At 41.3% G+C, this 15,759-nt stretch overlaps 1 pseudogene; it reads right to left on the bottom strand.

Moving 5' to 3' along the window:
• Nucleotides 1-479: 479 nt before the first annotated feature.
• On the bottom strand, nucleotides 480-1,066 carry LOC110302557 (rRNA-processing protein FCF1 homolog pseudogene; annotated as a pseudogene).
• Between the last annotated feature and the right edge of the window lie 14,693 nt (nucleotides 1,067-15,759).

Raw genomic sequence — 15,759 nt, 5'->3', positions numbered from 1 at the left:
TACTGATGTTCAAACAGAATTGACAAAGTTCTTCCATGGTTGTCTCTGGAGGTTCCTTTTTTCCTTCATAAAACATGAGTGTCCTGAAGCGTGGTTATAACACAGGCTTGGGCTCCAGGCCTCAGGTACTTCCCTCTAGTGTTCTCTCCTCCTGTAAGGTCCAGCCAATGTTCTCATTATTCAAGACACATTTTTCTTTCTTTCTTTCTTTCTTTCTTTCTTTCTTTCTTTCTTTCTTTCTTTCTTTCTTTCTTTCTTTCTTTCTTTCTTTCTTTCTTTCTTTCTTTCTTTCTTCCTTCCTTCCTTCCTTCCTTCCTTCCTTCCTTCCTTCCTTCCTTCCTTCCTTCCTTCCTTCCTTCCTTTCTTTCTTTCTTTCTTTCTTTCTTTCTTTCTTTCTTTCTTTCTTTCTTTCTATCAGAAAGTGCGTTTAATTAACTGACAAGAGAGAGATGGTCCAAGCATGGCAGGCAGAGTGAGAATTAGAAGCGAGGGGCTCCATAATCATCTGGCATCCGCTCGATGCTGTATCTGTGGTTAGAAATGTACATGATAGGGACGCCAGGGATCTTCTGGATTCTTCGTTTGAGGTGACGTCAACTGTGGCCACAATGTAACACTTGTGCTGAGTTATTCTCTGTACCAAGCAGTCGTCAGCGTAGGTTCCTTTGTGTGTGCATGGCAATCGGTCAAACCGTGGATCCTTTGCGATTCTTAGTGCCACACGATACTTCTGTTCCAATTTCTCAATTTCAGCCATTACACAATCAGTTATACAAGGGATACACTTGGCATACAGACAGTCCATCATTGACTACACTAAGTCCAGTTTGGCCTTAATGGAAAAGTTGATGAAGTTGGTACCGACAAGGATGTGGTAAGGTGGACCCAGCTGTGTATTATACTGGAAGAACAAGCAGGAAAGATGCTGCGGGACTTCTTTTTCCTTCAGCGCGCTGGGATCTTTCTTCTTAGGCGTCAGCCTATCCTTTTCTTTAAGTCGTTCGTCTCTCAGACTGAGCATTCGCTTCATAGTCGCACATTTCCTTGTTTTCTTTTGCTTCCCCATGTTTACGCCACACCACATTTGTGTTTCTTAATATTTGCTTTCATAAACAATTGCCCCATCTTTCATTCACCAAGACCATCTGTATTTTTATTGTGTTACAGTAACATGCTTTATATATATGTGGTGTCTGTTTTAAAGTTGTTGCTAACATCCCCTCCCTGAATCAATTCTCTGCTGGTGTTTCTGTCATTGCCATGTTTTGCATGTACTTGGTAAGCCTGCATGCATTGTCATGTATATTGTATGTTGGAAAATAAGTTGGAGTCTCTGGCTTCTGCAAGCAGCCCTGCAGAGCGCTCATTTTCATTTCATTGTGTGTTGTCTTCATTATGTGTGCTGTTAGGCATACTGTGCCGTTGTTCCAGCCTTATTTATTAAAGCATCCATTCAGCTTGTAGATTTGAAACAGCATATTTATCAGAGTCACACAGTGAAAATGTTCAGTTTTTCTGTAAAGATTCACTTTGTAAGCCCGTGTGATGAGCTTTGTTCAGATATAGGCAACCTAGAGAGAAGAAAACAGAAAACAGTTTTAAAACTACCATTCTTATGGAATTTGCAGTCTGGGTCAACCCATGAATTTGTTTTGAGCTAATCTCTGAAAAGTCATCCCTACCTCTCCCTTCCCCCATTCTTATTACCCCCAATCCCCTCTAGTAAAACAGGAAGAAAAAAGAAGCTACGTGAATGCACACATCTTTATCACCTGCCCCCCCCAATTTATGTTTCCAAATTTTCCTTCCTATCATATTATGTGTCTCCTCTTTGTATAATTTGTTGTGAGTTTTATGCTCAAGTTGCCAATACCCAAAGACCACTGTAGAACAAATTGTGATGTAAAACGCACAAGGGTCTTTATTATCAGCTGGAAAGCAAGGTCTCTCAGACTCTCAAATTTGCCCCAGGTCAGAATGAGAGCCCCGAGTCTAGGGATGCAGGGTTTTTATTGTAGTTACAGCAAACTTGGGGAATTTCCACATTAGTTAGTAAGTTAATGTTTTAAGAACTGCATTTCTGGTGTAATCTGCAGGAACCAAACATGACGACAGAACCACCTGACAAATAGTCAGATTATTCTCTTCTGGATGTCTTAGGTTATCTCTATATACCTTGGTCCTGCTATTGTAGCTTGGCTGTTGCTAATGGTGGGAGTGGGGGTATTATAGGATGTTTGCTCAAGTGTGATTTTCTTCCTGGCATTGGAGTTTAGTCCCAGGTCTTACACAAAATGGAGTTTCTTCAAAAATAGGGTTGGTTGGGATGTAGCATGAGTAGAAGTTTCTGGAAAGAGTCATACCTATGGTGAATGTTCTGCAGGCTCACTGGAAGTTGATGATTGTGGGGAGGTAGAATGTCGCAGGACCAGAGCCAAAATTAGGTTATATTCTGTACTAGTTACTTTTCTCTTGCTTTGATAAAATAGCATGACCAAAAGCAACTGGGAGAGAGAGGGTTTAGTTAGGTGGATCATCAAGGAGCCTGGAGTCCATGAAGGAAGGAAGGACATGGGGGGCAGTGGGAGTAGGAAGCATGCTAATCCTATTTCTTTCATCCATGTAGAGCAGTAGTTTTCAACTTTCCTAATGCTGTGACCCTTTAATACAGTTCCTCACATTGTTGTGACCCTCAACCACAAACTGATTTGTTGCTACTTCATTATTGTAATGTTGCTACTGTTACAAGTTATGTAATATAAACACCTGATATGCAGGATATCTGATACACAATCCCCATGAGAGGGTTGTTTGAACCCTAAAGGGGTTGAGACTTATGGATGGAGAACTGCTAACATAAAGGAAGCAGAGAGAGTGACGGGGAAGTCAGGTGAAACTATAAACCCCCAAAGTCTGCCTTCAATGACATACTTCCTCCAGCACGCATGTGCCTTCCAAAGACTTAATGTCCCTAAACAGCACTACCAACTGGGAACAAAGTGCTTAAATACCCAGGCCTGTGGGGGAACATTCATTTCTCACTCAAGTTGCACAGTTTACATTTTGTCCCCTGAGCAGCCATTTTATCATCCATGTCTGCTTCAGATTCAGCATCTTTCTGATTATTAGGTAAAACTTTTGAGATGTATTTTCTTAGAAGACCCCTTTATCCATGAAGTGGTCAACTTCAAAACTAGAAATGCTTCTAGATAGCATATAAAATCTAAGGTAATTTCCACTTTGCTGCCTGGCATCTCCACTGAAATATTTGTAAATGTATTGATTCCCAACTGTCTTTTTCTTTCCCCTGTGATTAAAAGCTTGTGTAGTCACCTCCATACTGGAAGATGTCCTTAAGGCAGTCGGAATCTGTGTTTCTAGGCTGTAGTCACTCAGAATGAGCTCTTACTTCTTTCTTTGGAGTAAGAACCGTTTTTATCCTCAACGCTACTTAAAGGTTCATATAGATTCATTGTTGCATGCACACATTATCTTCGCGTGTCTGTTTTTTCTTCTACCACGTTCTTCATGGAGTTTTCTGTCACATAGAAGTTTAAATTTTAAAAATTAAATTCTTCAGCCTTCGATTATTCTTTCTGACAACATTGGAGCTTAGATATTAGGAAACTATTCTGCTGTACAGGTTGTGAAAAGAAGCACAAGAACTTAAACTTGAAGCCCCAACCTTTTACCTATGTTAGTGAACCTTACAAAATTAGGGCAGCCATCTGAGTCCAGGAAGAGGTGGGTCCATCAGTGTGACAAGTCAGTTGGGTTTGATGGTGCCAGTTATACTTGCAGGGGTGGATGGACCAGGGTTTGGTCCTCAGGAATGGAAGGCAAAATTTTGCATTTGGGTGAGGATTAAGATCAACTTCAAAGGTTCCCAAGACCAAGAAGTACTATGCTCCAGGAGAACTGTGAACTGGTGAAAAAAAAATCCACGTGACATATATAATCTCAGCTATAGGTCAAGGGGAACAATCTATTTGGTAATTAGTAGCCTTCCTACAATTCTTTTCTTTGAAGAATTAAGAGCAATGAACGTCAATTTGAAGGAAACCTAGACCTATACAGAGGCAACTGGCAAGGGTGTCTGCGAATCCTGAGTAGAAGAAGACACTGTCAACATGGGACAGAAAGAACTCTCTAGACACATAGGAAAACTGTAGCCTGGTTGTGAAATGAAGACACCAGCCTGAGCACATAAGGTGTGATAAACAAGAGTAGCAGATAGCAGTTGAGATGGACCTACAGACACTTCATTATTCAAATATTAGAGGTTAAGAGTTCTTGCTGCTTTTCCAGAGGACGAGGGTCTGGTTCTCAGCTCCCATATTGGATGGCTCACAGCTGCCTGTCAATTCAGTCACAGGAGATCAAACCCTCTTCTGGCCTCCATGGATACTGTGGTGCACAGTGGTGACTCCTCTCATCCAGACAGAAATGCACACGTTTTTAAAAAACTTAAAATACCTAGATTATTAGATTCTGATACGATTATATGCCATGGAGGTGCTAGCAATTAGGGTTTCTCCAGGAAATTTCATGCAGGAATAATGATGGGCCACCCACAGGTATCCTGAGACCAGAAGAAAAGACTATCTATATGGGAGACCGTGTACACAAGTGTGTGTGTGTGTGTGTGTTTATGTGTGTGTGTATGTGTATGTATGTCTGTGTTTCTGTGGTGAGTTTGCATGGGAACACTAGAGGTCAATCTTGGATGTTTTTCCTCAGAAATGACATCCAACTTGGTTTTTTGAGACAGGGTCTCTCACTGGGCTGCTGCCAGCCAAGGAGTCTAGGCTGGCTGGCTAGTGAGACCCAGGGACTTGCCTGTCTCCACCTCCCTGTTGCTATGATTGGAAGTATGCACAGATGTGTTGAATTTTTATGTGGGTCTGGGGGATTGAACTGGGCTTCTCATGTGGGCACATTACGCATATCAATGCTGAGCTATCTCCTCAGACCTATGTTGGTGTTAGTTTCATCTCTTTTAATACATTTTGACACCACCATGGTAAACGGCACTGGGCAAGGGTAGATTGTTTCTTTTTGCAGTTTTGGTCAAAATTGTAAGTAAATTCATCTTTTCCATGTTTGTATTTATTGTGTCATTTTCTTTTAATGGTGGTGGGGACTGGCGTCCAGAGCCAGGCATTATGACTGAGGTCTACGTTAGCATATGTTAATTCATTTTAAAAAATGAAGGAGCAGTGAACATGCTAAAGCAGGAATGGGGAAAGACCATGAGGACTCAACCCTGAACAAAAACTTCAGGCAACTCAGGAATGCCAAGAGTGAAGCACACACCACTCGGTTATCCAGTACCAAATGGTCAGGCCTGAAAATGTAAATAAGAAATAGCATCATACAGACTTTGCTGGTTATATTTAGGAATATATACACCTATACATATACGCATGTAACAACAACTAATAAAAAGAAAGAGAGAGAGAGAGGGTTTGAATTTGAAAGAGAGCAAAGAGGGGCACCAGGAAAGAGAAGAGGGAAGCAAGGGAAGCGATCCTATCTTAATCTAAAAAAAATAGAAAAGTACTTACAAAACAAAAAGGCATTAAAATGAGGAAAGAGCTGTAGAGCACAATGAGAAATAGTCAAGCAAATTTGGAAAAGACATTTACGAGACTTCCAAAGAACATAAGTATGTTAAAATTTGCAAATTTAATGTAATGGGTTATTTAAATGAGAGGTGTTATGCAGCCTGAATAGATGAATGAATTACAAGACAGGAGGGAATCAGGCCCAATATACACAAAGGAAAGGAACTTGATGTGCCAGGGTGGGTTGTTATGGGAGGGGAGCTCTACCTTCTTAGAAAAGAAGGGGAGTGGGGAAGGGAGGAGTTGATATGTGTGTGTGTGTGTGTGTGGGGGGACTGGGAGGAGAAGGAGCTGGGGTTGGGATGTAAGGTGAATCAATCAATGAATGAATGGGGAAAATAAAAAAAGCATAAGTCATAAACCAAAACAACCTGAAACTGAAGGGCGCAATGACAGTGATTCGCAGATTCAGAAATTCTGGTGAATCCCAAGTAGAATAAACAAAAAGAAACCACCATCTCACAGGTAGATGCAGAGCAGCTATGACACAGTGGTGTAGCTTGAGCAAGAGGACACATTACACATGACAGAGTAGAGGCTACATTACCTATCTCACAGCGCAGTAGGGGCCAGAAGAGGAGAGAAGATACTGCCCTCCTCTAAGTTCACAGCTAGAAAACTCTAGAAAAAATGGAAATATTTCCAAAGGAATGAAATTGTGGTTATTTTATTTATTTATTTATTTATTTATTTACCACAGGGTCCCATTAAAGAAACTAACAACAACCAGTTTAAACCAAGGGCTTAAAAATGACTAAGCCATTGAGACAACAATGTCCAATGAGCCAGGAGATAGAGCATCCCAGGGATTCTGTGTCCTTGTTAAGGTGAGGGGAAAGGTATTGGAGACATTTTAAACTGTGCTTCTCAAAACATCAGGAGTCTCTATAAAGAAATAGAGATCAGAGATAGCAACTTGCAAAACAAATGGGAAAAATGAAAAAAACAACACCCATCTAAAAAATTCAGAACTCAGCAAGGAAAGAAAAAGTAAAAGCAAGCCGGGGAAACAAAGGAAAACTAAAGGATATAAATGAAATAGAAATGGAAGAAGGAGGGGGAGGAGAAGGAGAAGAAGAAAGACAGACAGAAAAAAAGAAAAGAAAGAAAGAAAGAGAGAAAGGAAACTGCATTTGCCAACAGGTTAAAGAAGTGGAAATGGATGGAATGGTTCAGGGAGGAGACTGGCAAGCAGAGAGGATTTGAAAAGCAGACATCCATGCTTTTTGCCATTTCCAAGAGGCACACCTGTATTGTAAGGAAGAAAAGTGAAAACATGAACTGAGATGCAAACCTAAGGAGAGCAGGCACAGCCTCAGTTTTACTAAAACAGCAAATGAGGGAAGGCTCTTGGCTGCCATCTGCTTCTCGGGCACCACGTGGGACACGTGACTACCAGGAGGTGGGCGTCTTCTGGCACAAACGGCATGTTTGGTGGTTGGTAACACCCTTTTAAATGTTACCACTGGGTACTTCCATGTCCTGTCCAGTCAAGATGGGGACCTATTTTGAGCAAAAGTCCCTACTGTATTAGAGATGAAGTTACAACCTGAAGACCTATAAAGCCCAACCATCTCCATTTGTGAAGAAACTCCATTTTCTGTGAGATCAGGGGCTAAACTCCAATTTCAGGAAGAAAATCACAGTTCTCCTGGGCAAGCATCTATGACAATTCCACTCCCCCTTAGCAATAGCCAGCCAGGCTACAATAGCAGGGTCAAGGTACATATAGATAATTTAAGATACCCTGCAGAGAATAGATAACTTAGCCATCCTGTTCATCAGGTGGTTTTGTTCCTGTGTTTAGTGCATGCAGAAATGTAGTTTTAAAAAATGAAGCAAAGATTTATGAACTGACTCCATTTTATCTCAGTTTCCTCATGGAAATGAAATTGTAGAGCAGTTTTACGTGGTGTATTGTTTAGATGTTTTAGAGATGAGATAGGAATGGTGACACAGCTGAGCTCAGGGTCACAAACATTCTGGTTATAAGTAAGCATGTTACACTTGCTTTGAACATCTTCATTAAAGTATCTTTAGAAACACAAGGATTATCTTTGCAGGCAATTCAGAGCTTGGTTCAACTTAAGTGTCTCGATCCTCAGCCTTAGGGGGAAGGGTTTCTCACCATTCCTGTATCCCCTTAATCCGTTCCTAGCTTTCTAGCCTGCAGTTCTTCCCCATAACCTTGTGAGGAGCCTTCTGTGTGATTTCCCAACCCACTATATCTTTGTCCACACTTACCCTCCATATTATACTTTCTCAATTGTTCTTTGAACTGTAATTTTATAGGAGAACCACTTCACCTGCCATTTTCACAGTCCCCATTGCTATTTTAACATATTTCAAATAAGGTTTGATGTATCCACATATGAAAAGAAATAGTTTTATGTAGGAAATCTTCATTAGTGAACTTTGTTAGTTGTGTCAGGGTATTCCTCTAGGATCTCTTGGAGACTTTAGGCTCTCGAGGTAAGGGTTGCTTTCCCTATCATGCCCCCTTCACGTTGCCTATCTATCTTTCTATCTATCATGTCCCCTTCACGTTGCCTATCTATCTATCTATCTATCATGCCCCCTTCACGTTGCCTATCTATCTTTCTATCTATCATGCCCCCTTCACGTTGCCTATCTATCTTTCTATCTATCATGCCCCCTTCACGTTGCCTATCTATCTATCTATCTATCTATCTATCTATCTATCTATCTATCATGTCCCCTTCACGTTGCCTATCTATTTTTCTATCCTGCCTCAGAGAATGTTTCCTGCACTCTGAAACCCTGCCATTGCTCTGAATTGCTTCTGGGTTTGTTCAAAGTTTAGTTGAGTTGAGAAGAATGTAAAGGCTGTCTGTAGTCAGAGCTAAACAATAATATCCATGATATAAGATCTCATGGAAGTGCCTTTCAGAAGAGGCAGGGGAGGGCATCATTAGGGAGTAGAGAGATGAAAAGAGATTGAGATAACTGAGGGTTTTAATACTGATATTTTATATTGGCCTGAGATTTATGACTTACTTAATTTTGTCAATCTAAATAACAATGTGGGAATGAGAGAAAGTGTGTGTGAGGGAGGGAGGGAGGGAGGGAGAGAGGGAGAGAGAGAGAGAGAGAGAGAGAGAGAGAGAGAGAGAGAGAGAGATTCTTCAAAGACATTAAAAAGCATTTCAATGTAAGCTATGTATGAACCTAAGGAGGCTGAGAAAAGGGGAAACATCAAAGGGGGGGTGAGGTCCTTGGTGCTGTGAAGGCTAGATGCCCCAGTGTAGGGGAATGCCAGGGCGTGGTGGCTGGAGTGGGTGGGTAGGTGGTGGAGCACCATCATAGAAGTAGTGGGAGGGGGGTGGGATAGGGGATTTTCCAAGGGGAAACCGGGAAAGGAGATAACATTTGAAATGTAAATAAATAAAATATTGAATAAAAATAAAATGTGCCCAGAAACAGAGAGAGAGAGAGAAAGGGGGGGGGAGGAGTTCAATTTGTTTTGAAATAAGAGAAGGCTGGTGACAAAGTCCTATAGCAGGAGTTCATCATCCGTTCATTAATAGAACATTAACAGTGTGCCAGATAAGTATATTCGTACATCTGGATAGCTATCCCATGACTCATAAGAAAATTCTGGTTTGGAAACTGATAAGTTATTTCTCCACCAGTGAAATGTGCCTATTCAAGCCAGATTAGATTATAGTAAGGACAGTTTATTGGGAAGCTGCTCTCAGGTGCCCAGGGGAGGAGGCCAGGGAAGTCATCTCGGGAAGGGAAAGAGAGGAGAGGGGAAAGAGAAAGAGAGAAAGCATGTATGGAGAGAGACAGACAGACAGAGAGATAGAGACACAGCAGATAGTGACACAGAGAGAGACACAGAGAAAACACACACACACACACACACACACACACACACACAGAGAGAGAGAGAGAGAGAGAGAGAGAGAGAGAGAGAGAGGAGAGAGGGAAGAGACCAAAATGTTTGGATTATATAGGAAGAACCACTAGAGAAAGGGCTGGAAAGTTCACAGTTGAGGGTAGGGTATGTTGGGTAGGGACTGAGGGATGCTAGGAGAACCTGGAGGCCACCTTTGCTTTGGTGAGTAAGATATACACTTAAGTCCCTTCGCCCAGGGTTCAAAACCAAACAAAGTTCTTATGAAAATTATTATTTGGGTGTCTGCTTGTAAAAGTCCTCCAGAAAGGGTTTGTAATAGTTTCTACATGCATGGGTGCTCAAAGGCACGTTTCCTTCATGCTTTCAAGCTCTACACATGCGCACGCATTTGTAAAGTCTGGCACATGTGACTCCATTTTGCCTCAGACAATTTTCACAATTATCTCTGATGTAGGGAGAGAGCAAGAAAGAAGAGAAAGAAAGAGAAAATGGGAACCTAGAGCCCCATCTTCCACTTGGATGGTTTTAAGGATGCTTCGTTATCTGTTCAGGATCTTCTGGGTTCTGGTAAGTGCTTTTCCTTAAGCATTAGAGCAGTATATCTACTTTACAGACAAAGTCTCCTGGAACTGCTGCGCCTACTGGCTCAGATCCTCCTGTTCTCGGCCACACAACAACACGGTCACTTTATTTTATAATCAAGGCAACTGAGGAAATAGAAATACATTGTGGTGTAGCTGTAAAACCCAACCAACCCCGTTTTTGAAGAAACTCCATTTTATGTGAGATCAGTGACTAAACTCCAATTCCAGGAAGAAAATCACACCGGAGCAAAATCCTCCCCACCCTTGCCCCCTTAAGCAACAGCCAGGCTACAATAACAGGACCAAGGTACACAGAGATAACCTAAGACATCCTGTAGTGAATAGATAACCTGACCATCCTGTTTGTTAGGTGGTTCTGCCCTTGTGTTTGGTTCCTCCAGATTACTTCAGAATGCAGTTTTTAAAATATTAACTTGCTGACCCATATGGGAATTCCCCAAGTTTGCAATAACCACAATAAAAACTCTAAACTCTTGGACTAGGGGGTTCTCACTCTGACCTGTTTCGAAGTTGAGAGCCCGAGAGACCTTGCTTTTGAGCTCAAAGACCCTTATGTGGTTTACATCATAATTGGCTCCTTGATGGTCTTTCGGGTACCTGCAATTTGGGCATAGCATATCATGCCTGGCAGAAATGAAGATATTCTAAAAAAGACACCGAAGTCTCTCAATCTGACTATCATACTATTGAAACAATTGGCTCCAAAGAAGTAGAAATTTCCCCCAGGAATCTCTTGCTGGAAAAAAGAAAAAGCACCAGCCAGAGGCTGAACTTGTCTCCCAGAAAGAGATTTCACACAGCTCTAACAACTTGTCAGATCACCTCACAGGCTGAGACCAGATGTGGGATGCCCACACAATGGGTAAGGATGTCTGAGGTGAGGGGAGAGTTGGAGGAATTCATTGGATTTCCTTATTCCTCTTCCCAATGTAGCCTTATCAAATCAATCTTTATTTTGTTCTTTCCACTTTTAATTTGGCTCTTTTCACTGGCTTATTGAGGACTGGTGGTTGGACCAGAGTTCGACAACAGGAAGTGGAGCATGACTGGAGCCAAGGAATTTGACTTTCAAGCAAAGACTAGGTCTTACCCATAACAGTTTCCCCTGACTCCTGGGTTTCCCAGAAAGAGTCAGTGTCTCCACTTTACTTCTTTAATCTGTAGTGATCTGCATTATCCTCAGCTGTTTGCACCAGCTGCTTTTATTTCTATTAACGATTATATGACCAGTATGTAGGAAACAGCTGTGTGCTCTCCCTGCCAGAGTCTCTTCTGGCTTTGTGTGCCTGTAGTATGTTTTCATGCATAAAGAATAGTGAGTCCAATAATGCATTCCTTCAGCATGCCCCAGGAATCAAATGCTAATTATAAATTTATGCCATTCATGCTATGTTAATATTTATGGATACAAAAATACTTGTATACGATTTAGAGAACTGTGCGTGGCGACTCCTTTGCCTCCATTTTATGGAAAGCTGTTCTTTACTAGATGAAATCTTGTTTTTTTGTTGTGTGAGTTTGATTCTGCTCAAAACTTGATGCCTTTCGAGTTTAAAAGGTGACAGTAAATTACTACTGAATTCTTAAAATTCTCGAATGCCAACTTCTCTCTGAAGTCCTCCTCAACAAGTTTATTTTATGAAAGAAATAACCTATAAAAGATAATAGTATGCTTGGTTTTTTATGTACAATACATTTCTCTCAACCTTTTCAAATGTTGTCCCTAAGTCAGAAGCCATCAGAGAGATGGTTGGGATCCATGAACCCAAATTCTTGGTTTTGTTACTAGCTGGCTACAGCGGCTGCAGTCTGTCTTTTGAGTCTGTGGAGGATATGGACAGGGAAATAATACTGCTTGTTATTGAATTTGAAGTCCAGCCTCAATGTATTCTTTTGTTGAGTTGGATGATTTGAGTCATACCAAGACTTCTCGGGGGAAGTACTTCCACAACTGGAGGCAACTTAGAGTCACAGTTGCTTCATGACTCCTTGAAATCTTACTCTTCTGATGGGATAAAGAAGCAACGGAGAAGAATCTTCAGCATTTGCACCCTGAGCCAAGAGCCTCTAGCCTTATCATAAGGCCTTTCTGCCGTTGATGCCTTGTTTATGTTTCTCTTATAGTTCAACTATAAAAAAGACATTTTAAACATTTCTTTTCTTTTTCTTTTTTAAGGATTTATTTATTTATTATATCTAAGTACACTGTAGCTGTCTTCAGACACACCAGAAGAGGGCGTCAGATCTCATTATGGATGGTTGTGAGCCACCATGTGGTTGCTGGGATTTGAACTAAGGGCCTTCGAAAGAGTAGTCAGTGCTCTTAACCACTGAGCCATCGCCACAGCCCCTTTTCTTTTCTTTTCTTTTCTTTTCTTTTCTTTTCTTTTCCCTTCCCTTCCTTCTTTTCCCTTCCCTTCCCTTCCCCTCCCTTCTTCCTTCCCCTCCCTTCTTCCTTCCCTTCCCTTCACTTCCCTTCCCTTCCCTTCCCTTCCCTTCCCTTCCCTTCCCTTCCCTTCCCTTCCCTTCCCTTCCCTTCCCCCCTCCCTCCCCTTCCCTCCCCCCTCCCTTCCCCCTCCCTTCCCCCCTCCCTTCCCCCTCCCTTCTCCCTTCCCTTCTCCCTTCTCCCTTCTCCCTTCCCCTGCCCTCCCTCTTCTTTCCCTGCCCTCCCCTCCCTTCCTTCCCCCCTCTCTTTCTCCTCTCCCTCATCCTCCCTTCCTCCTTCTCTCTCCTTCCTTTCCCCCCACTCTGTGTTGTATGCCACAGCCCTCATAAGGAGATTGAGAAGACTTGTGGGAGTCAGTTCTCATCTCACACCATGTGGGTACTGGGAGTCGAAATCACATCATCAAACTTGGTAGTAAACAGTGCCTCTATTTGCTGAGGCTTCTTGCCAGCCATATCAAGTTCCAATTACTTTATTTATTTTTTTTACATCAAAAGCATCAGAACAACCAAAATACTAAACGTTTCTTAAATTTTTAAAAATTTGACATAAATCGTATATATTTAACAATATGTCAAACATATTATTTTGAAATATATGTGTATATATGTATGTTGGAGAATTACTAAATCTAGCTAATTAACACATACACTAACTCATATTGACCAAGAGTTTTTTGGCAGAAAGAGATTCAGAATACTCTCATTATCTTAACATTTTTTAACATAGAGTAAATACATTACTAATTCTATTTATCATGTTTTAAGCCCAGTGTGCTGTAGAAATATTCCTTTCCAGTCTTGTCTATTTGGGGTTTTGCATGATTCTTGTATCTTTATTCAGATGTCTTTCCTTAGTTTGGGGAACTTTTCTTCTTTGATCTTTTTGGTGATGTGCTCGATTCCAGTGACTTGGGGTTTCTCTCCTTTTCCTATGCATACAACTTAAAGGTCTCATCTTTTCATTTCAGTATGTTCCTTTCCTCTGTTTATAATTTTTCCATAGTCCTTATTTGGTCTAAATCCCACGTTTTGTCTTTGAGTCCTGATATTTTCTCTTCTGCTTGATGTATTGCACCTGCTGGGCTTCCTTTTGAGTTTTCTAGTTGAAGCCCCAGGCTTTCCAATTCCATCTTCATTCTGCTTGAGTCCACAAGTGTTTCTATGTCTTTATTGAATCCCATGTTCCCCTCCTGGGCTGTCTTACTATGTCCATCACCCTGTGTGTGTAGCTTCTTGGCCATCACTCAGGTGTTTATTTTCTTTGATTTCTCTCTCTTTAACTTTACTGTTTTTTTTCATGGCTTCTTTATACTTCTTTAACTTTTAAAATAAAGTTTATGACTGTTGTTTTAAATTTTGTGTTCTGTCATCTGTGTAATTCTCGCTTTTGACCATTTCTACATGAGTGGTATGTTTCAGAGGGGAGATACTGCTTTGATCTTGTTTAAATTGTTTGTACTTTTAAAATGAGATCTGGACCTCTGGACTTTATTGGGATAAAGTCAGGTAGACAGAGAGAACTGAGCTGCTGTACACAGTATGCATCTTGGTCCAAACCTGAAGTATAGGGATAGATCTGGCTGGGTGGAGAGGTTGGATGTTCAGTGGGGAGCTGTGGGTTGTGATTCAGGCATGGGTGGCCAGACTGGACTTGGGTACTGAATGTGAGACCTGGACTAGATCTTGTGGCTTGGGGATGGTATGTGGAAGAGAAAGTAAGACAGACTCATAGGGCTAGACCCTGGGAAAAGATGTTCAGGATCAGGCTGGGTGGAGAGATTTGCTGTGGTGTCTCTTTCAGGTTATTGAAATGTACATTAAAGTTACCCACAGTCAATTTACTCTAAAAATAGTACCCCAGAATATCACCTTATTTAACTGTAAGTTCTTTTTCGAGGAGGGGGGAGGAGATTTGGTTTTTCGAGACAGGGTTTCTCTGTGTAGCCCTGGCTGTCCTGGAACTCACTCTGTAGACCAGGCTGGCCTCGAACTCAGAAATTCTGCCTCCCAAGTGCCGGGATTAAAGGTGTGCCCCACCACTACCCAGCTTAACTGTAAGTTAGTAACCATCGATCAACTACTTCCTGGCTCTCTTTCTTCCTGATCTGGCCTCTAGTAACTACAACATTCATGATCTATGAGGCTGACTTTGCTATATCCCACATATGAGTTCATGACTCTGCTATATCCCACAAATGACTATCACTACAGTTTATGCAAGTATGTCCAGTTTTATCCAGTTTGTAGAAAAATCTCTTAATTTTGAGTTCTGCTATTTCATCAGTTCATCCATCCACTGGAGGTTACAAATGTGGCTGTGTAGCTATCTATTCTCACTCTGTGTAAGAGGAAGAAAAGATTTGAAAATAAGGCTCACTTTTAAGCTTTACATGTCCCTGCTGTAATGGTATTTCCATCTTCTGCTTCTTCTGTTCAGATTTTGCAAGGATTAAGTCTCTGTTCTTCCATTGTAGTGGACAAAGTCAGAAAAGCGCAGCTATTGGGAAATGTGGGGGAGATGAGGACCTGTACCAGCTATCCCCTTAACACCTTCCCCTGGTCACCAGCTTGTTCCCTAGACTTTGCTTTCTAGCTTTGTATCTGGAGCCTTTACTTCATGAGGGTGTGCTCGGTGTTTCCCACAAGGATTGGCCTTTGTAGGCACTAAGGTCTGCCTTACCCAGAAAACACTCTTCTAACCTTGGAATGCTGTTATGTCATCTCATTTAAGACGGACTTCCTTCAGAATTTGATCTCTAGGATTTCTGGAGAAAAAAATGATACATTGTGTTTTCCTTGCTTATGTTAAATTTTTCTTTTTATCATTGGATTTCAGCAATTTGATCATGGAAAAACAAGTGGAACAGTAGCAAGGAGGACAGAATGTAGGACAGTTGAATTTACAGTAACAAGATACATTCCCCCAGACCCCATAATCTTCCAAAGTGTTTAAAAATCCGTGTACTCAGAACAAAGTAACCAGAAAGCCCAAAGGTCCTAACTACTGAAATAAGGCATATGTTCTAACAAAAAAATCTTTCACCAAAAATATGTGAATATTGTTATCCTTTCCAACGTTTCCATGCCCAAGTAATAAACTTCCAAACTATTTACTTCTGCAAAAACTATTCCACAAAATAGAAGCAGAAGGTACTCTACCCCATTCCTGCCAATCCATGAGCATGGGAGATCTTTC

The sequence above is a fragment of the Mus caroli genome, unplaced genomic scaffold, assembly GCF_978045245.1.
Source record: "Mus caroli unplaced genomic scaffold, Mus_caroli_1 scaffold_11, whole genome shotgun sequence".
In the NCBI taxonomy this organism is placed as follows: domain Eukaryota; kingdom Metazoa; phylum Chordata; class Mammalia; order Rodentia; family Muridae; genus Mus; species Mus caroli.
Note: the sequence above shows the minus strand (reverse complement) of the source record. Positions and strands in the feature narration are given on the sequence as shown.